This window comes from Pogoniulus pusillus, chromosome Z (assembly GCF_015220805.1).
Source record: "Pogoniulus pusillus isolate bPogPus1 chromosome Z, bPogPus1.pri, whole genome shotgun sequence".
NCBI classification, from domain to species: domain Eukaryota; kingdom Metazoa; phylum Chordata; class Aves; order Piciformes; family Lybiidae; genus Pogoniulus; species Pogoniulus pusillus.
In genome coordinates, this window is record NC_087309.1 from 93,339,481 (window position 1) to 93,363,674 (window position 24,194).

A 24,194-nucleotide genomic window follows, 5' to 3' on the forward strand; every position below is an offset into this window, starting at 1 on the left:
ATGACTACTCATGATAGTCTTCTTGTCTTCCAAGTGCAGAGATATAACCTCCAGAGTGAACTGCTCCATCGTTTTTCCAGGGATGGAGGTGAGGCTGACTGGTCTATAGTTTCCTGGAACCTCTTTCTTTCCTTTCTTGAAGACTGGAGTGACATCAGTTTCTCTTCAGATCATATAAATCTTTTGCCTTTTACTAAAGATTTCTGTGGAGAGGAACAAGTATGAGTGTCGATAAGTTTTTTGAGGCTTCACTCCGGTGGAGCTATTTATTTATTTGTAGATTGGACGGGATGACCTTGGAGGTCTCTTCCAACCTGGTTGATTCTATGATTCTATGATGGGCTTTCCTCCAGTCCTCATGCACCTCTCCTCCTGTTTGCCACGATTTAGCAGAAATGGTGGAGAGGGGTAGAGCAACACCACCAGCCAATCCTCTCAGCATTCTTGGGTGGTATCTCATCAGGGCCATGGACTTGTGAATATCAATGTTTGTAACAAAACAACACACACACACAAAACAAAACACAACACAACGCAGAAACCACCCCACGCTGTTACAGATGCATGGATGTTATATGTTAATTCTGGGGTGGATAAGCAGAGTTCACAGAGCACCTGCTAAGTACATCAGCATTAAGTGCAGTAGTGCACAAGCAGTGATGGTATAGGTCTGCACTGTGAAATCAAGCTACTCTCATCTCTTTAGTTTTCATCCATCAGGTGTCATCTGAGAAGCACAAAGAGCAGCTGTCTATCATGCCCAGCCTTTCAGAGGACCCTTCCATGGCTGTACACACAAGGTACAGGGTGTAAAATTACCAATTGCTTCTTGCATAGTACACCGTAGGTAATACCACATGAACAGAGATTCCCTGCTGCCCATACACCAACTAATTCACCAGCTGGAGAAGCAGAGTGTCGTCAGCAAGACTCACTTGCCCTTCAATAGCTCAATATGGCTAGTGCAAAAAGAGAAGGGGGAATGGAGACTGACATGGGTCTGAATGAAGTGACTCCTCCAGTCAGCACAGCTATGCCTGATATGTTGGAGCTCCAGTACGGACTGGAGTCAAAAGAGGCTAAATGGTATGCCACTATTGACATTACTAATGCTCTCTTCTCCATTCCCATTTCAGAGGAGTGTAGGCTACAGTTTGCTTTCACCTGAAGAGATGTCCAGTACTGCTGGGACAGACTAGGGTGGAAGCACAGCCCTGCAATCTGCCACAGCATGATGCAGACAGCACTGGAGAAGGGTGGAGCTCCTTGTTGTGGAGGCAGGGAATTAATGTGGCCGAGTCAGGAATTTTATAGAAGAATAGAGTTATTTTATTTTCCTGAAAACCTGCCCCCAAAACTATATACAGAAGTTAATTTAGTTTTAATTACCAGATTCAGTTCTTTTGAGAAAATCTACAGGATACCATAGATAATTTGACTATTTTTGGAAGTCAGAAGTTGGAAAAGGCTTTAGCTATTAAATTATAGTGTTTTTTCTTAATACTAAAGCTGAGCCAAACAACTCACAGTCAGGCTGGCTGAAAAGGGTGGACTGCTGCTCGTCTTCTGATGCCATGGTTAAGGATCGTTAAGAGGTATTCAGGTGCACAAAGGACACTAATGGGTGGAAGCCATCCTTCCTAGGCTGGACTCTTTCTGTAGAATCTATCCAGGTCAGGCGAAGGGGGGGGGGAGAAGTCTCAGGCAGGCACGAATGCTCAGGCAGGCACGATCTCTAAGGCGAGAACCCCAGGCGGGAAGTCCCCCAATATTTATACCCTTCCTAGACAAAGAGCAGAGTTACCACTTCCTAGGTGCGAAGACCACAGCCAATTACAGCTCGATTCCAGTGCGGGCACTGCATGGAGCGCCACTCATGCCAGAAGGGCCCCTTGCTCTCCCCCCTTCATGCCTGCAGGGCGGGGGGAACAGGTCTTCTCGTGCCCTTTTAACTCTCTCATTCAAACCACAGAGGAAGAGGAATTTAGGAGTATACAGGACTCCAGGACACTCCTGAACATCTGCAGTTCATTGATGACATCATTGTATGGCGTGAGACAGCAGAGGAAAGCTTCAAGAGGAATGAGAAAATCATCAATGTTCTCTTGGTTGCTGGTTTTGCTAATTAGAGAAGCAAAGTGAAAGGGCCTGCCAGAGAAATCTAGTTTCTGGGAATGTGATGGCAAAATGGCCACTGCCATACCCCTATGGATGTGGTGAATAAGGTAGCCACTGTGGTGGAACCCATTAACAAGTAAGAGATCCAGTCCTTCTTGGGGGAATGCAGAATGCAGAAGAGTTGTGGGGTGCAGATGCAGGAGAGCTGTGGGAACGGAGTGAAGACAAGTGACAACAGGCAGATCCTTGTAATAACAGACCTTGGGTCTCACATGCAGCTGGCCACCTTATCTCAGAAGGGGAAGATAACGGACCTTTGCTAACGAGAATAACAAGGCATGTATGTATGCATATGTGGTGTGTTGTCCCGGAGTAATTATGCTAATGTGTGGGCATGTGCTCTACTGGCTGAGTGTATATATATTTCAGGCTGTACGTAATAAAATGGGCTTCTGCATAATTCACATTGAATCATCTGGAGACCCTCGTGGCTGGCCACAACCATACTGGTCTATGGTCTTGTTTACCATGGTCCCGCAGCAAGTAGAGATAGCAGACAGTGTGGCCTGCAACACCTTCTTGAGTTTTGTGGGGTTTTGGAAGATGCCTATTCCCAGGTACAGTCAAATTGTGAAGCCCCTCTTCAACATAACCAGAAAGAGGAATAACTTTGAATGGAGACTTGACCAAATAAAATGAGAAGTGGTCCATGCTATGGCTTTGGGACCAGTTTGAATCAGCCCAGAGATTAGGAACATACTCTATACTGCAGCTGGTGAGAATGGTCCTAGATGGCGCTTATAGCAAAAAGCTCTTGGAGAAACATGAGGCCACCCACTTGGCTTCTGGAGCAAAGTATACAAAGGCTCAGAGACTAACTATACCCCCACAGAAAAAGAAATTCTAGCTACCTATGAGGGAGTTCGAGCTGCTTCTGAGGTGATGGGAATGGAATCACCACTCCTTTTCGCTCCAAGACTTCCAGTACTGACTTTGAGTTTAAAGGAAAAGGCTCCACACCATGCCACAGATACCACTTGGAGTAAGTGGATGGCTCTGAAAACCTAGAGAGCTAGAATGGGGAGCCTTGAATGTCCAGGCACTGTGGAAGTGATCACCAACTGGCCAGAGGGCTCTGACTTTGGAGGCTGTTTATTTGGGTGTGTCTTACCTTTTCCTTTCTACATCTAACTCCTTTGGTTCTATTAGCTATATTTGAGTGTCTGGGAAATTTTAACTAGAACTGAGACATTGTCTCTTTCCATTTTTATAGGATGACCTAATACGGCCTCATACCGGTATCATCAGCTTCCCTTTATTTGATGAGCGATGGTCATCACTTTTCCCTGTAAGACACATCCTGAAGTGCTAGTGGACCTGATGGCCTAGACACATAAATGTCTTGCTCTGCAGCCACAGGCCAGTGTTGATGTCCCCCAGCATCTTTGTTTGCCAGTGCCAAACTTGCCCAAGAAGAGAAGGAGCTGTAGGCCGTTGTAGTGTGGAAGATCCCTTTTCTGTTTCCCAGATGAGTCTCTATTCCACTCCCTTTGATTTAAGACAGAAGAAATTTGGTGTGATAACAACAAGCAGTGGCTTGCTTTCATATTTTGTTTTGTCTGAAAGGCATCTCCAAAGAAGTCAAAAGCACAAGATACAGAAAGAGGCCTGAAGTCAGTATCTTAGTTACAGAAAGTGTTTGTGGGAGAATATCTATAGTAAGAATTAGACAAAAAGTAAAAACTGTATTCATTATGTCCACAGAAATATGTAATCATCTAAACTATAATTTTCTTTCCTTTCTGAAAAACACAGCCTGTATCTTTTAAGAAAATTTCTCTTTGAACCCTGATTGAAATCTAGATTACACACTACAACTGTGAAAAAGGGAAATGAAAAAGTCTGAACAAACCCATGTGATAAATCCAATAGTACCAAATGAACTGGTCCACATCATTTTAGTGTTAATTCTCCTGATAAATGTAGAGTCCTGCATCTGTGTAGGGGTCGTCAGATAGAAAGCAGCTCCTTGGGGAAAGCAAGTCGTACATGGGACAGCAGTGTGCCCTTGTGGCCAAGAAGGCCCATGACATCCTCAAGTGCATTAAGAAAAGTATGTCCAGCAGGTCTAGGGAGGTTCTTTTCCTTCCCCTTATGAGGCCATACCTGGAATAGTGTTGTCCACTCTTGGACTCTCCTTTCATGAGAGACAGGGATCTGCTGGAGAGAGTCCAACAGAGAACTACAAAAATGATTATGGGACTTGAACATCTCTCCTATGAAGAAAGACTGAGATAACTGTGGCTGTTCAGTCTTGAGAAGCAAAGGCTGAAAGAGGATCCTAACAATATCTATAATATCTCAGGGATGTGTGTCAAGATGAAGGTGATGGTCTCTTTTCAGTGGTGTCCTGTGATAGGACAAGGAAAAACAGGTACAAGCTAGAACACAGGGGCTTTCCACATTAGCAAGAGAAGACACTTCTTTATGGTAAGGGGGGCAGAGCACTGGAAAAGGCTGCCCAGAGAGGTTGTGAAGTCCCGTTCTCTACAGACTTTCAAAACCTGCCTGGATACATTCCTCTGTGGTCTGCCCTAAGTGATTCTGCTTTGGCAGGGGGGTTCTGTAACTGTGTAAATGACATTTGAATCTAATTTCTTAATACTTTCTATTCTTTCCTTCTGAATCCCTACCGAATTCCTTCCTTCCTTTTGAATTCCTTTCAAATTCCTTCTTTCTGAATTCTTTCCTTCTGAATTCCTTCTTTCTGAATTCTTTCCTTCCGAATTCCTTCCTTTCTTCCAAATTGCTTTATTTTGAGTTAAAAAGAAATAAAATTATTCTTTATAATGTCCTTGTGTATTTTCACATCACACATTCTTGGCTCTTCCGTAAATCTCTCCTTTTTCATCTCCCTTTGCTGTTACAAAAGGAAAAAGAAAATATTTTCCACAAGTGTACTCAAAACAAAAAAACATAGTGGGATTGATAGGCATGCCAGTGAAACACAAATGTTTGTTTATGTATTGCTCATTAAAATAATTTTGAATGTGATGAGGATAATAGTCCTAAGTTCATATCCCATTCTTCAAAAATACTTTCCTTCTTAGATCTGGCAAGCAGAGGACAGAAATGTGTCCTGACAGAATCATAGAAAATTTTATGCTCGGCCAAACCTCACACAGCAAAGATTGGATACTCTTCCTATTACACATTTGTATATTTAATTCACAACCTTAACAGCTGCTTGTGTTTGAAACTGGCATATTGTGTAAGTCACACTACTGACAATATTGGTCATGCTGGGGCTTCAAGAACTTATTCAGCAGCTGTCTCTGTCACTTCTTTTTCATCACGAGTTTTTAATTCATTAGCTCCTGCACTACTTTTCTGTAACTGGTTAATAATGCAGACAAGTGTGAACTTTCTTATACCCTTTCCTGGTGTTTTCTGTGACTTCTGCAAAAATCTGCCTGCTTCAGGCTGTCAGGAGTTTTTCTTCTTTCACATAAGGGCCCAGAGTCTCGGGATGTAGCTCAAGCCATCACTGCAAAAACATAAGTCAAAGACAGGTAAATGCAAATGCGCTATCAACATAATGAAGGTTCTCCTAGGGAAGTGTGCCCTGCAGAAAAGAGAGAGGTTTCTATGTGCATGAGGAGAATGGTGGGCTGGAAAAGCTTATCTGCATTGGGAGCAACCACAAGGACATTTTTGCACAAAAGCAAAACTGCTATACAAAAATAAAGATAATCACTTGGTCTGACAAACATCTGTGGCCTGGCACTGCTAGAACTGGAAATGCAGCACCATTTTCATAATGGGCATCTTAAATCTCTAAGTTTTTATGATTACTTTTATTTTTCTCAATTCCAGTCCCTACAAGTTGCTATGGTAGCTATGCAAGTTAAGTGATTAAATTGATAATCATAATTAATTTAAAATTATAATTAAAAGTTCTATCTTAAAATGTCAGTCTTCAGCATTTTTTATTTTTAGTTACTGTGAGTCCTTATGCTTAAACTGCTAATTGACAAGGGACTTTAACTGCACAGCCAGCACAGTTACAGACGTATGTCAATCACAGTCACAATTTTCACCTCTCTGTATATATGTGGCTGAAAGGTGCCAGACAACTGACCACTGGTTAACAAGGAAGGAAATCTTTGTAGTTGACCTAGGAGAATCTATGGTCTTTGGAAGAGGGGACAGACCTCTCATAAGGACTACAAAGTTGTAGTGAAACTATGCAGGGAGAAAATTAGAAGAGCCAAGGCACAGCTGGAGCTCAACTTAGCTACAGCCATAGAAATCTTTCTATAAATTCATCAAAAACAAAAGGAGAACTATGGAAAATCTCCATCCTTTATAAGATGCAGAGGGAAACATAGTGACTAAGGATGAGGAGAAGGCTGAGGTGCTCAATGCCTACTTTGCATTCGTTGTTTTGCACTGGATCCAGCAGTTCTCTGGATGCCCAGCCTCGTGATGTAGTGGACAGGGAGGGGAATCAGAATGAGGTCATCACAATAAACAAGGCAATGGTCAATGATCTGCTACACCACTTTTTCCCACACAAGTCTAAAGGGCCAGATGGGCTACACCCAAGGGCGCTGAATGAGCTGGCAGAGGTGCTCGCCAAGCCATTCTCCATTATTTCCCTGAAGTCCTGGTTAACTGGAGAGGAGCCAATGCACTGGAGGGTAGCAAATGTGACACTTATCCACGAGAAAGGAAAGAAGGAGGATCTGGGAAGCTATGGACCTGTCAGTCTGACCTTGATATGAGAGAAGGTCATGAAGCAAGTCATCTCAAGCACCATTACACACCATTTAGAGAACAACCAGGGCATCAGTCCCAGTCAGCATGGGTTTATGAAGGGCATAAACCTGCCTGATGAACCTGATCTCCTTTTCTGACAAGATGACCCAACTGTTGGACAACAAAAAGACTGTGGATATTGGCTACCTAGACACTGTTCCCCATAGAATTCTCATGGACAAACTGAGTGCATGAGGTGGTTTGGGTGTTACCCGCCCCTCCACATTTTGGAAATCACCCAGACAAGACTCAGCTGGCTCTGGAAATTGAATGAAGCTTATTATTTACATCTCAGCACAATATACAAGCAGATATTTACAGTATATACAGTTACATACAGAAATACACAAGGTAAAAGGTAATACAGAAACACAACACCCCTCCCAGAAATCTGAGTCCCCATGAGGGGGTCCCAACCACCCTTCCACCTTCTCCCACCCTTCTACCTTTACCCCAGACATTGCCTTGTGCCACAAGGAAGAATGGAGGTTCAGCCAGGAAGGTTAGGAAGCAAGTCAATTAATCAGAGATACAGTAGGTGAGGTTAGAGAAAAAATGCAGCCCAGAGACCAGGCATTGCCCAAATGCCTTATCTATGTTTTTACTCTTGTTCTTACACATCTCAGCAAGCCTATGAGTGAAGTAGACATCACCATTGTTTCCCTTTCACAGCCTGTAATCTAGTCCTTCTCACCTAAACATTCTAGCTAGATTCAAACTAGCACAATCCACTCCTGTCTATTTCACTCAGAGTATTGTTGAGAACTATTTGATCTAATCTAAAACAATATTTACACTAATGAATATTACAAGGTCAGTTCAGACTTCGTTCCGGCTATCTCAGATGTAGGTGATTCAAAAGCTCAGAAAACAGCAAATAGTTTGTCTCCTCACAAATGACATGAGAACAGGGACTCCCAGGTGACATCGGGTTCATGCTCATGTGTCAAGGTCCGCAGGAGCAGAGATTAACAGTATCTCCGTCCGGCGGAGCTAGACCAGTTCTTATGGATTCCGTGTTGCGAAATTAAGGTGCAAACGAGACCATATATCACCATGAAACTGTTTATTAAAGGATAAGGTTGAGCAAAACGGAGGGAGAGAGGGGAGAAGGGGGAGAGAGAAAGATCAGAACAGAGGGAGAGAGGGGAGAAGGGGGAGAGAGAAAGATAAAGAGATCGATGGAGAAGAAAAGAAGGAGCAGGGAAGGGGAAAAGGCTGTGATCATATTACCCTCCGTCGCAGATGAAGGGGTGAGAGAGAGACGGGTGCGTGGCCCAGGGATGATCTTTGTCAGAGGTTCTTCAGGCGGTGTGCAGTTCTGGTGGTCTGGTGATGGTCTGCCCTCGGTGGTCCGGTGGAGATGTCACTGGTGGTCCGATGGAGGTGCCACTCTCTGTCTGCTGGTGATGCCACTGGTGGTGCGGTGGGAATACCACTGGTGGGGATACCACACTTGGTCTGGTGGGGATGCCACACTTTGGCAGGCCTTTCTCCTGCCTTTTTATACAGTTTTCTGCTCAGTGTCCAGCTGCAGCCCCCCCAGGGCATCTTCCTGTGCATTCTCACACATTCGCAGGGGTCCGGCGTCGCCGGGGGGAGGGCCTCCGCCCTCTCTCGGCTACACCTGTCCACACCCTGCATACACAGCCCTTGGGGGCAGCTGAGATAAGGTGGAGGCTTCCTGGGCAGTCCAGCCAGGGTAGAGGTCTAGGAGTTTCAAAGGTATTGTCTGTTGATTTGCATCTCTGAGCTTTTGGGCCAAGCACCGAGTCTGAGTCCCAGAAGTAACAAGATTAAGGAGAGATGATGCAATCTTCGTTGATTAAGGAGGGACGATGCAATCTTTATCTTTGTTGATTAACAAGAGAGAGGATCAGACTCTCACATCATGTACTGTAGATTTTCTCACAGAATGTGTCTTACTGGACGCCAATGGTACCTAGAAAAGAAAACTCTTAATAGTTGTGAAGGTTTGGGTGTTCCCCCCCACACACACTTTAGCAATCACCCAGACTATACTCAGCCGGCTCTGAAAATATGAATGAAGCTTATATTTACAGCCAGCATGATATACAAGCAGATATTTACAGTATATACAGTTATATACAGAAATATACAATGTAAAATGTAATACAGAAACACAACTCCCCTCCCAGAAACCTGAGTCCCCTGGAGGGGCTTCCAACTGCCCCTACATTTCCCTCTACCCCTCTCAACTTTACCCCAGTCCCAATGAAGAATATAGGTTTGGCCAGGGGGGTTAGGAAGCAAAGTAGATTAGAAAAGAAACGGAGGGTGAGGTTAGAGAGGCAGCTCAGTCAGCAGCAAAAGTGAAAGTGGCTATCTATGTTTTTATTTCTTGTTCCTATATATCTCAGCAAGCCTATGAGTGAAGTAGACATAACTATTGTTTTCCTTCCACATCCTGTAATCTACTTCTTCTCACCAAAACATTCTAGCTTGCTGCAAACTAACAGAACCCACCCCTGTCTACTTCTGATCTAATCTAAAACAATATTTACACAAAGAGGCATCACAAGTTCAGTTCACATTTCATTCCAGCTATCTGAGATGCAGGTGATTCAAAAACTCAGAAAACAGCAAACAGTTTGTCTCTACACAGATGAGAAAAGAACAGGGACTCCCAGGTGACATTGGGTTCATGATCACATATTGTAGGTTTTCTCATGGATTCTTTCATTGGGTGCCGATGGTACCTAGAGCAGAAAACTCCTAACAGCTTGTATTATACACTCTGAATTTAAACTCTCTCAGCTAAGGTTAGATTTCTCTGTGGAATACACTGAATTTCACCATTCTCCTGCATTACCCAGTAGGTGTGACCAGGACCTTCAGCAGACACCACCCCTCAGACAGGTAACCCTTTGCCCGAAGGAGAAAATACCCAAACAGTTTTCCCTAACAGATTCTTTTCACGTATAACAGGAACTTTATCACCGTCTACCGTTTGGACCAAGTCTGATTGTGCAGGTCCTGCTCTATTTACTGAACCTCTACTATTTACCAACCAGGTAGCTTGTGCTAAATGTTTGTTCCAGTTTTTCGGAGTTCCACCCCTCCCCCCCCCCCCCCCCCCCTTGGCTTTTAGGGTGGTTTTTAGCAAACCGTTGTAGCGTTCAATCTTCCCTGAAGCTGGTGCATAGTAGGGTTTGTGATAGATCCACTCAATACCATGCTCTTTGGCCCAGTTTTTCACAAGATTGTTCTTGAAATGAGTGCCATTGTCTGACTCAATTACCTCTGGAGTTCCAATGTCTCCACATGATTTGTCTCTCCAAGGCAGGAATGGTGTTCCGTACAGTAGCATGTGGAACTGGATAGGTTTCCAGCCATCCGGTGCTGGCCTCTACCATCATTAACACATACTGCTTGCCAGAATGAGATCAAGGTAAAGCAATGTGGTCAATCTGCCAGGCTTCACCATACTTGTATTTAGACCATCACTTACCATGCCATGAGGACTTGATTCTCTTAGCCTGCTTAATAGCAGCACAAAAGACACAGTCATGGATGACTTGAGTGATAGCATCCATGAATAAGTCAACTGACCTATCGCATGCCCCTCGGTACACCTCCATCGATTCCAGCTCATACTGGAGTTCCAGTATGTCCAGCACAGCTGCACTCCTGGTTGGAGTCACCTTGTTGAGGGCACAACAATCTACTGTCAGTCGCCAGTCTCCTTTAGGCTTGTGCACAGGCCACATGGGACTGTTGAAAAGTGAATGAGCTTTCTCGATGACAGCATTACTCTCCAGTTGACAAATCAGCTGATGAATTGGCAACAAGGAGTCACAGTTAGTTCTGTACTGCCTGTGATGCACAGTTTCAGTGGCAATTGACACGTTCGGATCCTCTATGTCATGATGTCCCACAACTGCAGATTCATCAGAAAGTTCAGGTCTAATGGACAATTTCAATTTACCATCCTCTATCTCTACAGATGCTATTCTAAAAGCCCATTTGTGACCCTTAGGATCTTTGAAACAACCTTGTCTCAAAAAGTCAATTCCCAGAATGCAAGGCCCATCAGGACCAGTTACAATAGTATGTGTCTTCCACTCTTTACCAGTTAAACTAATCTCAGCCTGCATCTTAGTTAACTCTTGAGATCCACCAGTTATTCCAGAAATATTGATTGACTCTGCCCCTTTGCAATTGGATGACAATAAAGTACTCTGAGCACCTGTGTCAACTAAAGCCCTGTACTTCTGAACTTTTGAACTGCCAGGCCACCTAATGAATACATTCCAATAGATTTGGTTCTCTCCACTATCCCTTTCCTCCTGCTGGCTGGAGGCAGGGCACCTCTAATGCTGAACATGTCATGTGTGGTGTACACAGTGATTGGTGGTGTTGTGAGAGAAATTGCAATTGCTGGAATAATTGCAGTTGCTCTGGGGAGCTGAAGAAGTGACAGCTACTTTTCTGGCATTGTTGCCTCTGTTTTTGCCACTCTGCAGATCCCTGACTCTCTTTGAAGGAACCGAAGTAGGCTGATCATCACACTTGTTTATGTTCTCACCAAACTGGTCATGCAGAATTATCCACAGTGACGCATGTGATTGCTGATGTCTAGGTGGAATTTATCTCCTCCTGGGCTGCAATTGCCTTGCAGGAGGTGGGCGTCTGTTCCTGATTGCAGAAACATGCACTGTGATGGTTTGGGCTCTTACCCGCCCCCCCCCCCCCCCCCCCCCCCCCCCCCCACTTTAAACAGATGTAGGTGATTCAAAAGCTCAGAACAGGGACTCCCAGGTGACATTGGGTTCGTGCTCACATACTGTAGATTCTCTTGCAGATTCTTCCAGTGTTGGGCGCCGATGTTACCTAGAACAAAAAACTCCTAACAGCTTGAATTTAAACTCTCTCAGCTAGGGTTAGATTTCTCTGTGGAATACATTGAATTTTACCATTCTCCTGCATTACCCAATATGTATGACCAGGACCTTCAGCAGATACCACCCCTCGGACAGGTTTCTCTTCGCCCGAAGGAGAAAATACCCAAATAGTTTTCCCTAACAGATTCTTTTCACGTACAACAGGAACTTTATCACTGTCTACTGTTTGGACTAAATCTGATTGTGCAGGTCCTGCTCTGTTTACTGAACCTCTACTATTTACCAACCAGGTAGCTTGTGCTAAATGTTTGTCCCAGTTTTTCAGAGTTAGATGAAGCAATTTATTTACAGCTAGCAGAATTTACAAGCAGCTATTTACAATATATAAAGTTATATACAATTATATACAGAAATATACAAAGGATAAACAATACAAAAGCACAACTCCCCTCCCAGAAACCAAGGTCCCAGGAGGGGCTCTCAAACCACCCCAACACCTCCCCCTTCCCCTCTCAACCTTACCCCAGTTCTCAGGAAGAAGAGAGGTGCAGCCAAGAGGTTAGGGAGCAAGGTTAAGGAGCAAGGTTAATGAGATGTGACTAGGTCTGAAGGCAAAGGCAGAAGAAGAAGACAAAATGGAGAAAGTTTACTTCTTCTTCCCAGAGTTCTCAGTGTGACTGTGAGAGAAGTTGACATCAATTGTTTTCATTTCGCTGCCCGTTATCAAGTTCTTTTACCAAAACATTCTAGCTTGCTTCAAACTAGCACATTCACCCATTCAGATGATGAAGGGACGGATACCAATTTGTTAGAATCATAGAATCATAGAATCAACCAGGTTGGAAGAGACCTCCAAGATCATCCAGTCCAACCTATCACCCAGCCCTATCCAGCCAACTAGACCATGGCACTGAGTGCCTCATCCAGTCTTTTCTTGAAGACCCCCAGGGACGGTGCCTCCACCACCACCCTGGACAGCCCATTCCAATGGCAAATCACTCTCTCTGTGAAGAACTTCTTCCTAATATCCAGCCTGTACCTACCCTGGCACAACTTGAGACTGTGTCCCCTTGTTCTATTGCTGGTTGCCTGGGAGAAGAGGCCACCCCCCATCTGGCTACAATGCCCCTTCAGGTAGTTGTAGACAGTAATAAGATCACCCCTGAGCCTCCTCTTCTCCAGGCTAAACAGGCCCAGCTCCCTCAACCTCTCCTCATAGGATTTGTGCTCCAGGCCCCTCACCAGCTTAGTTGCCCTTCTCTGGACACGTTCCAGTACCTCAACATCCTTCTTGAATTGAGGGGCCCAGAACTGGACACAGTACTCAGGGTGTGGTCTGACCAGTGCTGAGTACAGGGGAAGAATAACCTCCCTTGTCCTACTGGCCACACTGTTCCTGATGCAGGCCAGGATGCCATTGGCTCTCTTGGCCACCTGGGCACACTGCTGGCTCATCTTCAGCTTACTGTCTATCAGTACCCCCAGGTCCCTTTCCTCCTGACTGCTCTCCAGCCACTCAATCCCCAGCCTGTAGCGCTGCTTGGGGTTGTTGTGGCCAAAGTGCAGAACCCTGCACTTGGCCTTGTTAAATCTCATCTCATTGGCCTCTGCCCACCCATCCAGCCTGTCCAGGTCCCTCTGCAGGGCTCTCCTACCTTCCAACAGATCAACACCTGCTCCTAGCTTGGTGTCATCTGCAAACTTACTGATGCTGGACTCAATCCCCTCATCCAGGTCATTAATAAAGATATTGAACAGGACTGGGCCCAGCACTGATCCTTGGGGAACACCACTAGTGACTGCCTGCCAAGTGGATGTGGCACCATTCACCACCACTCTCTGAGCTCTGCCATCCAGCCAGTTCTTGATCCAGGACAGAGTGAATCTGTCCAAACCATGAGCTGCCAACTTGACTAGGAGCTTGTTGTGGCAGACAGTGTCAAAGGCTTTGCTGAAGTCCAAATAGACTACATCCACAGCCTTCCCCACATTCACCAGGTGGGTAACCTGATCATAAAAGGAGATCAGGTTGGTGAGGCAGGACCTGCCCTGCCTAAACCCATGCTGGCTGGGCCTGATCCCTTGGCCATCCTGTAGGTGCTTTGTGATGGCACCCAAGATGACCTGTTCCATGACCTTGCCTGGCACTGAGGTCAGGCTCACAGGTCTGTAGTTTTCTGGCTCCTCCTTACGACCCTTCTTGTGAATGGGTATCACACTGGCCAGCTTCCAGTCTTCAGGGACCTCTCCAGTGAGCCAGGACTGCTGATAAATGATGGAGAGTGGCTTGGCCAGCTCAGCTGCCCTAGGGTGGATCCCATCCGGTCCCATGGACTTGTGAGGATCCAAATGTCTCAGCAGGTCCCTTACTGCTTCCTCGTGGATTAGAGGGGGACTGTACTGGTCCCTGACTCCATCCACCACTTCAGGAGTCCAGCTGTCCTGGAGACAACCTGTCCCACTATTGAAGATTGAGGCAAAGAAGATGTTAAGCACCTCTGCCTTTTCCTCATCCTTTGTCACTATGTTCCCCTCTCTATCTAATAAGGACTGGAGGTTGTCCTTGGCCCTTCTCTTGCCATTCATATATTTAAATAAACACTTTTTATTTTCCTTGACAGCTGTGGCCAGCCTGAGCTCCAAGTGGGCTTTTGCCTCTCTAATTTTTCCTCTACAAGACCTAGCAACTTCCTTGAACTTCTCCTGGGACACCTCCCCTCTCTTCCAAAGGTGATACACTCTCTTTTTAATCTTTAATTCCTTCAGTAGCTCCCTGCCCATCCAGCCTGGCTGTCTCTCTCGTCGGCTCATCTTCCGGCTCAGTGGCACTGCCTGCTCCTGTGCCTTCAGGAGTTCTTTCTTGAAGCAGGTCCAACCTTCCTGGACCCCTTTGTTTTCAAGGGCTATTTCCCAAGGAACTTTCTGAATTAGTTCCTTAAATAGGCTGAAGTCTGCCCTTCGGAAGTCCAGCGTGGAGGTTCTGTTGATGCCCCTCCTGGTTTCTCCATGTATTGAAAACTCTATAATTTCATGGTCACTGGACCCCAGGCAGCCTCCAACCACCACATCCCCTAACCAGCCCCTCTCTATTTGTGAGCAGCAGGTCAAGCAGGGCTGCCCCCCGGTAGGCTCACGTAACAGCTGGGATAGGAAGTTGTCTTCCACACATTGCAGAAACCTTCTAGACTGCTTCTTCTCTGCAGTGTTTAACTCCCAGCAGATGTCTGGTAGGTTAAAGTCGCCCACCAGAACAAGGGCAGGTGATCTTGAGGCAGCCTCCAGTTGCTTAAAGAGTAATAAATCAACCTCTTCTTCCTGGTTGGGTGGTCTGTAACAGATTCCAACCAGGATATCAGCCATGTTGGCCTTCGCCTTAAGTCTCACCCATAATGTCTCAACTTGATCATCCTTGATTTCTACCTCCATGGCATCCAGAGCATCCCTAATATACAGTGCCACTCCCCTGCTCTTTCTTCCTTGCCTGTCTCTCCTGAAGAGTCTGTAGCCATTGATTACAGCACTCCAATCATGTGAGCCATCCCACCATGTTTCAGTGATGGCGACAATATCATAGTTTTCCTCCAGCACCAGAGCTTCCAGCTCCTCTTGTTTGTTACCCATACTGCGTGCATTAGTGTGCATGCACTTCAGCTGGGCTGCTGCTTTTACCTCTAGCTCTAGCCTACCATCCTCAATTCCCTTAGATTTATCTCTGGTGCTGTCATGTTTAACCCCCTCCCCCTTCCATTCTAGTTTAAAGCCCTCTTAACAAGCCCAACCAGCTTATGTGCCAGGGTCCTTCTCCCCTTCTGTGACAGTTGTATCCCATCTACTGATTGCAGACCTGTGGCAAGATGAAGTTCCCCAAGATCAAAGAATCCAAAGTTATGTTGGAGGCACCAACCTCTGAGCCACTTGTTCATCAAATACGCTTTCCTATTCTTCTCTGTATTCCAGCCTGTGACTAAGGGTATAGATGAAAAGACTACCTGTGCCCCTGCTCCCTCAACTGCTTTCCCCAGTGTCTTAAAGTCCCTTTTGATAGCTTTTAGCCCTCTGTTATTAATCTCATCATTCCCTGCCTGTATAACTAATAAGGGATAGTAATCAGAGGGCTGCACTACAGTAGGCAGCCTCCTGCTAACATCCCTGACCCGGACTCCAGGGAGGCAGCAGACCTCCCTGTGGAAGGGGTCTGGCCGGCATATGAGGCCCTCTCTTCCCTTCAGAAGGGAGTCACCAATAACAATTACCCTCCTTTTTTTCTTCTGGGTACTTGTTCTGATGCGAGGGGGCAACTGATTTGTTTCAGTTGCCCTCTCAGCTGGTGATGCTTCTGCCTGCTCCAGGATCACCTCATCCTCAACCTCTAGTGCCCTATATCTGTTATGCAAGGGCAGCTCAGGATGTGAAGGTGGCTGCATGGGTTTTCCCTTGCCCCTTCTGGCAGGCACCTGTGTCCATTCTCCTTGGTTGCTCTGTTCGTCTCCCTCTGGCAAGGGGGACTGGAGAGCATGTTGATATCTTTTACATTCCATTTCAGCCTTCAGGCGTTCCTCCTCTCCCTTGAGTTCAGCCACCAGGTTAAGCAGACTATTAATCTGCTCACACCTAATGCAGCCTATGCCTGTGTCTCCCTCGACTTCGAGTACCAGGCTCCAGCCCTCCTCACATCCAGTCGTCTGCACATCTGCATTCCTACAGGTGTACTCTGTTTGGGTGCCCACAGTTTTACAAGTATTATACAGCTTGGACCTAGTTTGAACCATGTCTGGCTTTCCTGAAGGTCCGATGTGAGTTGTTAGGTGTGGGGTTTTTTGTTTTTGTTTTTGTTTTTTTTCCAGCGGCGCATGCTGGGCTCAGCAGAGACACCTCTGCCGCTCCTCGTTTGAATCTGCCGCTCTCCAGGCACCGCCCCTCTGACTCACCTTCCTGCGAGCACATAGCGCCTGCCTGCCGCTCTCTACCTCCCTCTGGGCTCCTCGGGTGGAGAGAGCCTCAAAATGGAGGAGAAAAAAGGCTTCGAGAAAGCGTGTTTCAGCTGAGCTAGCCTCGGTCCTGCTCTCTTGCCGAACCAGGCAAAAAGAGAAATTGTGGGAATGCAATGTGAGAAGGAATATTAACAAGCAAACCTCAACCTTGTTCCCATAGCTGCAAATATGTTGTTGGGGGAGAAGGATAGATGAGTGGACATCTCATTAATGAGAAAAGCAAGGTGTGGTGTATGTAAAATACTGGGTTGTTCTTGCCTAGATTATGCTAATGTGTAGGTGCGTGCTCTATGCTTAGGTCAATATGGATCGAGTCTGAATGAACAGTGCTGCGACACCCACAGATCCACTTGCCAGCCGTGGATATTGGTAGGCACTGTAATTACAAGGGGTGGAGAAGTGTAAGTAAATTTGAGCAGGATCTGCACTGGCAATGCCAAATTTGGTAAGACCATGTATGAAATTGGGGATTAGAGCAGTATTTTGAGGTGTTTCTGGGAAAACCTTTACCAGAACTGCTGGGAGCAGAAAATAATCCTAATGTCTTAATGATATTTGTAGCGCAACAGCACTTGACATATTCACTAAGCTTAATAGAAAGCCTGGAAGTAAGATATAAGGCATATATTTTATTTCGTATTCTGAAATTAGTAGCTCTTAAGCACGGTAGACAACAGATGCAGATCGTAACAAGGGAGTGCAGTGAAAACATCAAGATTCCTGGGAATTATAGGGTGAATCCAGAACAGTGAGAGTCTGATAGAAAATATTGGGCAACTAGGTGAGGATAATGGAAAGCAGGGGCACATCAGGGCTCTTAAAATTTGTTTCCACCCTAACAGTGTTGACTATCTGTGGTTATGGGAAGAGAGTGAATGGATACTCACGTCTTTCCTTTCCTTTTTACCCCAAACAAAATGTCTGGGTCACATTGGCAAATCTGACCGGACAAGACACAATATGTCTAGCTACTACCAACCCAAGAAATTCTTTTCTACCTGCCTCGTGGCAGTGTCAATAGACAACTGGCCTGTCCCAAAGGCTCAGAAGTCCATTGCTAATGGAAAAGGGCTCATTGATGCATGAGATAGGTGGGCTCCCTATTTGCCTCAGATGATTTAGAGCTGCGGGAATTTGAGCTTTTAGGGGCTATAAGAATGAATTTTTATGTCAAATTCAGGTATACAGGGAAAAATAGGTCTAGAGCATGGGATGTCTCAAAATTTACTAATGTTCCTCTGTGTCTGGCACCGGGAGTACTTTTATCTGTGGGGACAGAGCCTGGCCTGCTTTTTCTTCACATATAAGGGGAGGACCTTGTAGTTTAGAGCATCTCTCTCTGCTAACCCCAAACACATCCACAATCCTACAGTCTTGGTTACAGCACAGAGCCCAGTGAAAACATAACACATATGCATTCTTCCCTGACTGTGATGATCATCTGGAGTTTTGGTCTTTTGGACAGAGATTCATTGTTGCTTTCTTAACACCAGGCGTAATAGCTGGAAAAGCTTTAGAACTGTTAGATAAGCTTGGTTGTTGGCTTGCTAAACAAGCTAATGCTACTAGCAAAGCTCTATCAGGTTTACTATTGGATGTTGACAGTGTTCAACATGCAAATTTGCAAAACAGAGCTGCTGTAGATTTTCTGCTTCTAGCACAAGGCCATGGGTGTGAAAATTTCGAGGGTATGTGTTGTATGACCCTGTCTGATCACTCAGAATTGATACATGCCAGCTTCCAGTGCTTGCAAGATGGTGTGTCAAGGCTTCAAGAAGATAGATGGGATTGGCTTGACAAGATCATTGGAGAATGGGAACTAACAGGATGGCTTAGAAGCCTGGTTAAAATGAATGTATAGGCACTTGTTGTTTTCTTGATGATCATTGCATTTTTACCATTTGTAGCACAATGTGTACAAGGCATGATCAGTAGTGCAGTTCCAGCAACATTTAAAAAGAAAGGGGGAGATGTTGGGGTTTGGGCAGTGCTGAGTGATCTGAAATAGGGTAACATTAGGACACAGAGATAAGGAGTGCAGCTGCAGGGAAAACAACCTTGAGAAAGCTAGCAGAGACACTGCAGAGTTGGCTCTGTGGGGGAAGTAAAGTGGGCTGGTCAGTCAGATTTGCCTCCGGGCATGTGGACAGCCCATGCTCTGCTATGTAACCTATCAGAATTATATATGTTGTATTGGCTTTCTATATAAGCCTTGCTTTTAGCTGCAATAAAGGTTCAACTTATGCATCACATTGGTGTCTAAGTGTCGTTCTGGTCCCTGCACAAAACTGAGTGACCCCCAGCAGCTAAAGTTTTGATTTTTTTTTTTTTCTAATTTTTCAGGCTTGCAACACTGCACAAACTTCTACGTTTTCCTGTGATCAAGTTGCAACCACAAATACTACAGAAGCAGTATTCATGACCAGTGTGAGAGGAAATAGAGATCTCAGGAGGCTTTAAATAAGTTTTTATACTACTGTCTTAATTTTTCATTTTCCTGTATTTTAAAACAGTACTTGTGGGTGAATTTCTTGCTAACAGGACATGAAATGATAAACATGAGCACCCATGCTGTGAAGTGTCATGGTCCCATCTTGGGAGTTAAGATACCAGGCGCTGGGTAGCACACCCCACACACAGCTGCAGTGGGCAGAGTTAGCCAGCCCAAGGGGGCTAGGTTGGCCAGCCTGGGGGCTGACCCTGTAGAATGTTATTGTATATCAGCCTATGTATGCCTCACATGTAACCCTGTACCTTCTATATGTAACCAATCTTAGTTGTGCATGCCTCTTGCAAGAAAGAATATAAGTCACTGTACACGGAAATAAAATGAGAGAATGACCATCTAATCATATTGATGAACAAAGAGTCATTTTACCCAAGTGCTCCACCAGCAAATGGCACCTGAACAGTGAATCAGGCATTTGGGTCAGACCAAAGCAGGCCAGCAGCAGGAAGGACTGCATTCAAGTCGGACGGGGTTGGCAAATGTACCAACCGCCCTGAGGACGTTTTTGTATCGAAAGACTAATGTCAGCCAATGACACCGGACTGGAGGTCGTTGTCCAAGGAAGGGGGACAATAGCTGGAAGCCTAATACCACAGTTGGGCACTCCGAGTTAAACAGGTAAGGCCGCTGTGGAAATGGATGCGGCACTGTCTCCGCTGACACGTATCCTCTCTGAGAGAGGAGTTCCATCAGACATGAATAAGCTCCATGAGCTGAACGCATAGGAAGCTAGAGGGACTCTGTGTACTGGATCTAGCTAGACCTCTGGAAAGAAGTGGGAGTTGCTGTGGGACTGAGTTGCTGCTGACAGTTGAGCCGTTAAAGTCGCTCAAATGCTCCAATCTGCCTGTCGAGATGTAAATCGTTGCCTTAACAACGATGCTGCTGTGCGTGCCCGGGAACCGCCCCGACCGGAATCTGTAATGGCACCTGCCGATAGGCACTCAGCAGCAGAAGCCACTGTGAGAAATATATGTTTGATCCAATCAATCTGTGGCAAGAGGCCACAGACAGGGAGGAAGGGGGGTTTTGAATGGAGCTGCACTCCTCCTTGCAGAACCATCACAAGAGTATGCACTTGGCTTAAGATAACAGCAATAAATAATTAGAAACTAGAAAGGTTGATGGAGGAGGGAGGCAGGTGGAAGAGACAGCCTTTGCACATGAGCAAACAGAGGAAGAGTGTCAAAGTCCGGAGGAGCAGAGATTTACAGTATCTCTGTCCAGAGGAGCAAGACCAGTTCTTATGGATTCCATGTTGTGAAATTAAGGTGCAAACGAGACCATATATCACCACGAAACTATTTATTAAAGGGTAAGGTTGGGCAAAACGGAGGGAGAGAGGGGGGAAGGGAGAGAGGGGGGAAGGAGGAGAGAGAAAGATCAGAACAGAGTGAGAGAGGGGAGAAGGGGGAGAGAAAAAGAAAAAGAGAACAATGGAGAAGAGAAGAGGGAACAGGGAAGGGAAAAGGCTGTGATCATATTACCCTCAGCCGCAGATGGAGGGGAGAGAGACGGGTGCATGGCCCAGGGATGATCTTCTGTGGAGTTTGTCAGAGGTTCTTCAGGTGGTGTGCAGGTCTGGTGGTCTGGTGATGGTCTGCCCTCTGTGGTCCGGTGGGAATGCCCCTCTTTGGCAGGCATTTCTCCTACCTTTTTATACAGTTTTCTGCTCGGTATCCAGCTGCAGCCCCCCAAGGGCATCTTCCTGTGCATTCTCAGGCATTCACAGGGGTCTGGTGCCACCAGAGAGAGGGCCTCCGCCCCCTCCCTGGCTGCACCCGTCCACACCCTGCACACACATAAACCTTTTCCCTTGGGGGGTAGCTGAGATAAGATATAGGCTTCCTGGGCATTCCAGCCAGGCTGAGGTCCAGGAGTTTCAAAGGTATTGTCCGTTGATTTGCATCCCCGAGCTTTGGGCCAAGCCTCTGAGTCTGAGTCCCAGAAGTAACAAGATTAAGGAGAGATGATGCAATCTTTATCTTCGTTGATGAATGAGAGAGAGCGCTTAGACTCTCACAAAGAGTCATACAAAGGACACTACTAGGTTGGAATTCATGGAAAAGACACTTGAGGAAGACCCCTTCATCACTGAAGAGCACCAGAGGGACCACCGGATAAAAAGAGACATGCGTGGAAGAGACACACACCCCCCCCCCCATTCTTAACACTGATAAGGAAAACCCAACCTTTTCTTAGAATTAGTAATGAATATGTAATAGAATAGGGTATAAAAAGAGAAAACTGAAAACAAAAGGTGCGCATTAGGGTAGAGCGGAGGCTCCCCGTGCACCCAGGCCTGTACATTACTTGATTCCTGCAACTCTATTAAAAGCCTTATTTTGCATGAACGCAAGTTTATGCCTGTTATTTATGACACCATGAATGTCTTCTCAGTTTGAAAAAGTTTTCAGGACTGCCGTAAAGCAGCTTGGCACTGCAGCTGGGTGTGCTGCGGCGAATCTACCGAGTGCTGCGGTGCCTCTTACCACGATCACCAGGGTCCGTTTATCATCTGCAATGCAGCTCCTCACCCTGCGCCCCCGCAACAACAGCGTTGTCACGGAGGAGTTTGTCTGGGTTTTGGGGGAATGAAATACGAGGCCGATTTTAAAAGAGTTTAAAAGACTTAATATTATATATGCTAGGAATCCCCCTTCCCAAACTTATTTATAACTACCCCACGCGAGTTCTTTGTATGCAGTTGCGAGATTAATTTACAGAATGTCTATGTATAACAAATTAGGATTTTTGCAACGGTCTGAAAAGATTTAGGAAGAGAGTCTGTGGCAGAAAGTGCCACTGGTAGACTTTTGAGAGATTATTCTGGCTTAAATAGAGTTTCTCAGTTACTCACTGGCTGGAGTCAGTTTGAAAGGTCCCAAGTATCGTGGGTTGGAGCAATTCAGGGGTTATTAGGGCATGCTGTCTGAGCTTCTGCGGGTACGAGCCAAGCTGGGTGCTGGTGTCCGGAGGCTGGCGTGGATCGGGGCACTGATGAGTCGGCTCTATAGCTTCTGTTCATCGGTGTGTGATCGGTGCCGTGCTGTGCCATGTCGTGCCGTGCGTGTGCAGAGTGTGTGATGCATCAGCGCAGTGCAAGTGCAACGCGATTGCCAGTTTTTAGGGTAATGCAGTGTCTTAAATAGTATTCAGAGGAGGTGTATCCAGCCAGACTAGGGCTGGCACAAGTGGACAATACAGATTGGCTCAAAGTTATGTGTAAGGCACAGATAGGTTAACTCTTATAAAAACAACCTGTAGTTCCACCCCAGGGGGCTGGCAGGGTCAGCCCCCAGCAGATGTGTGGGGGTTGCTTACAGTGCCTGCGAACTCAAGGACCCTTTCCCAAAACAAGGTCTCATGTTTACAGCTTATGCCCCGCTGCAGGAGAAATCTTCCCACAGCTAGGAACAGCAGCTTAGTCAGTTCCCTGGACTGGTGCCGTGGACTTTTGACCCCACGATTTAATGGTCCTTGGGCCACAATTCTGTCCAAATGAGGGCTTTGCAACCCTCCACCACAAGTGTGCAATGCAGGGTAGATATTTTTTGCTCTTAAACTGTAAAGGACGGAACTACTGAAGAGACAGAGGGACAAAAAGCAGAGAAAAAAAAAGAGATGGCTGAACAATCACGTCAGAGAAACCAGACCCCCCCATACTTTCTACCATCCCCCACAGCATTGTAGCGCCCCTCCTCCCCCCAGCTTAACGCACCTGCTGGCGAGATGCTTCCTGACAAATCTCCAGAAATTAGAAGGCTGAATGCAGCTGGGACAGAGTCTGTTGACTTTTTGCCTTGCTTCTCTCGGTGTTGTGTTACGGGAACTAAGGGGAGTGGTGGAAATGGGTGCATTGGGGAAAAAATCAGTGGGAAAAAGCTACAGGGTCCGATTACCATTTCAATGTCTCACATAGCCTCATTAAATTGCTTAGCTCCTGCTTTTTTTCTTTTTTTTCCCCTTCATGTTCCTGCCTTCTGTCTGAGTGTGTGGAGAGAAACAGAAGTTTAGAAGTTTTTAGGGTAAAGCATCAGGAGGTTGTATTTGGTAAAGCTGTAGATCTAATACTGAGGTAAAGGATGAGAAACATATGAGGGAGAGGAAAGAAAAGAAACAAAAGCCATTAGGTAATAGTCGTGGACAGGCCAAAAAGGATGGGGGCTGGGTGGGACAGAGGGCCAAGGCAAAAGTGGTGAAATCTGCTGCTGAGAATGCCAGCTCCCCCCTCCCCCTCTCCCCTACTCCCACCTGCGGAGCATCTCACAGGGCCCATTCCCCCACCTCCTTCCTCCCTCCTTACCTCTTTGCAGGTTTTGCTGGAGCAGTAGAGCCCTTGGAACTATTTGGACTGGAAAATTACTGAGGCCACAGTCAGACCTAAAAAGATTGATGTAGACAAGGACTTGAAAACACTGCCAGATTTCAAAAAGTTTATGAATGATGTTCAGTAGGTTCAAAAAGATAGTGAGAATAACCAATTAGGACTTAGAACCATTGCTGCTTCTGTTGCAGAGCACGGATGCGCACAGATGCATCTCCTTAACCACCCAACAGCAGTTGGCAGTCAAAACGATAGCAAATAAATTCCTGTCTGGTGTATCCACCTGTTGCTTTACCGATCAATCCCTAGTGCTTCTATGTGTCAATAGGCAGTGACATCCTTTTGCACTCATTGCTCAGTGGCAAAAAGAAAGAGAGGGAAATTACCAAGGGTAGGAGAGGTGCCAATGCCACTGACAATGACTGGAAAATCATAGAATGGGTATTCTTGCCCATTCATCCAAAGAACACTGTACAGACCCATGCAGAGGCACTTGCTGAACTGAAATTGATGGAAAGGAGCCAGCTATGATTTGTGTACCACTGACCAGTGATCAGCTAGAC

General features: G+C 45.9%; 1 non-coding gene across 1 annotated transcript; it reads left to right on the plus strand.

Annotated features, from left to right (window-relative positions):
• The first annotated feature begins 149 nt into the window (after positions 1 to 149).
• Positions 150 to 264, plus strand: LOC135173749 (U5 spliceosomal RNA). The gene has a single exon (XR_010301418.1). It is a non-coding gene; the product is annotated as a U5 spliceosomal RNA (small nuclear RNA).
• Positions 265 to 24,194: the final 23,930 nt, after the last annotated feature.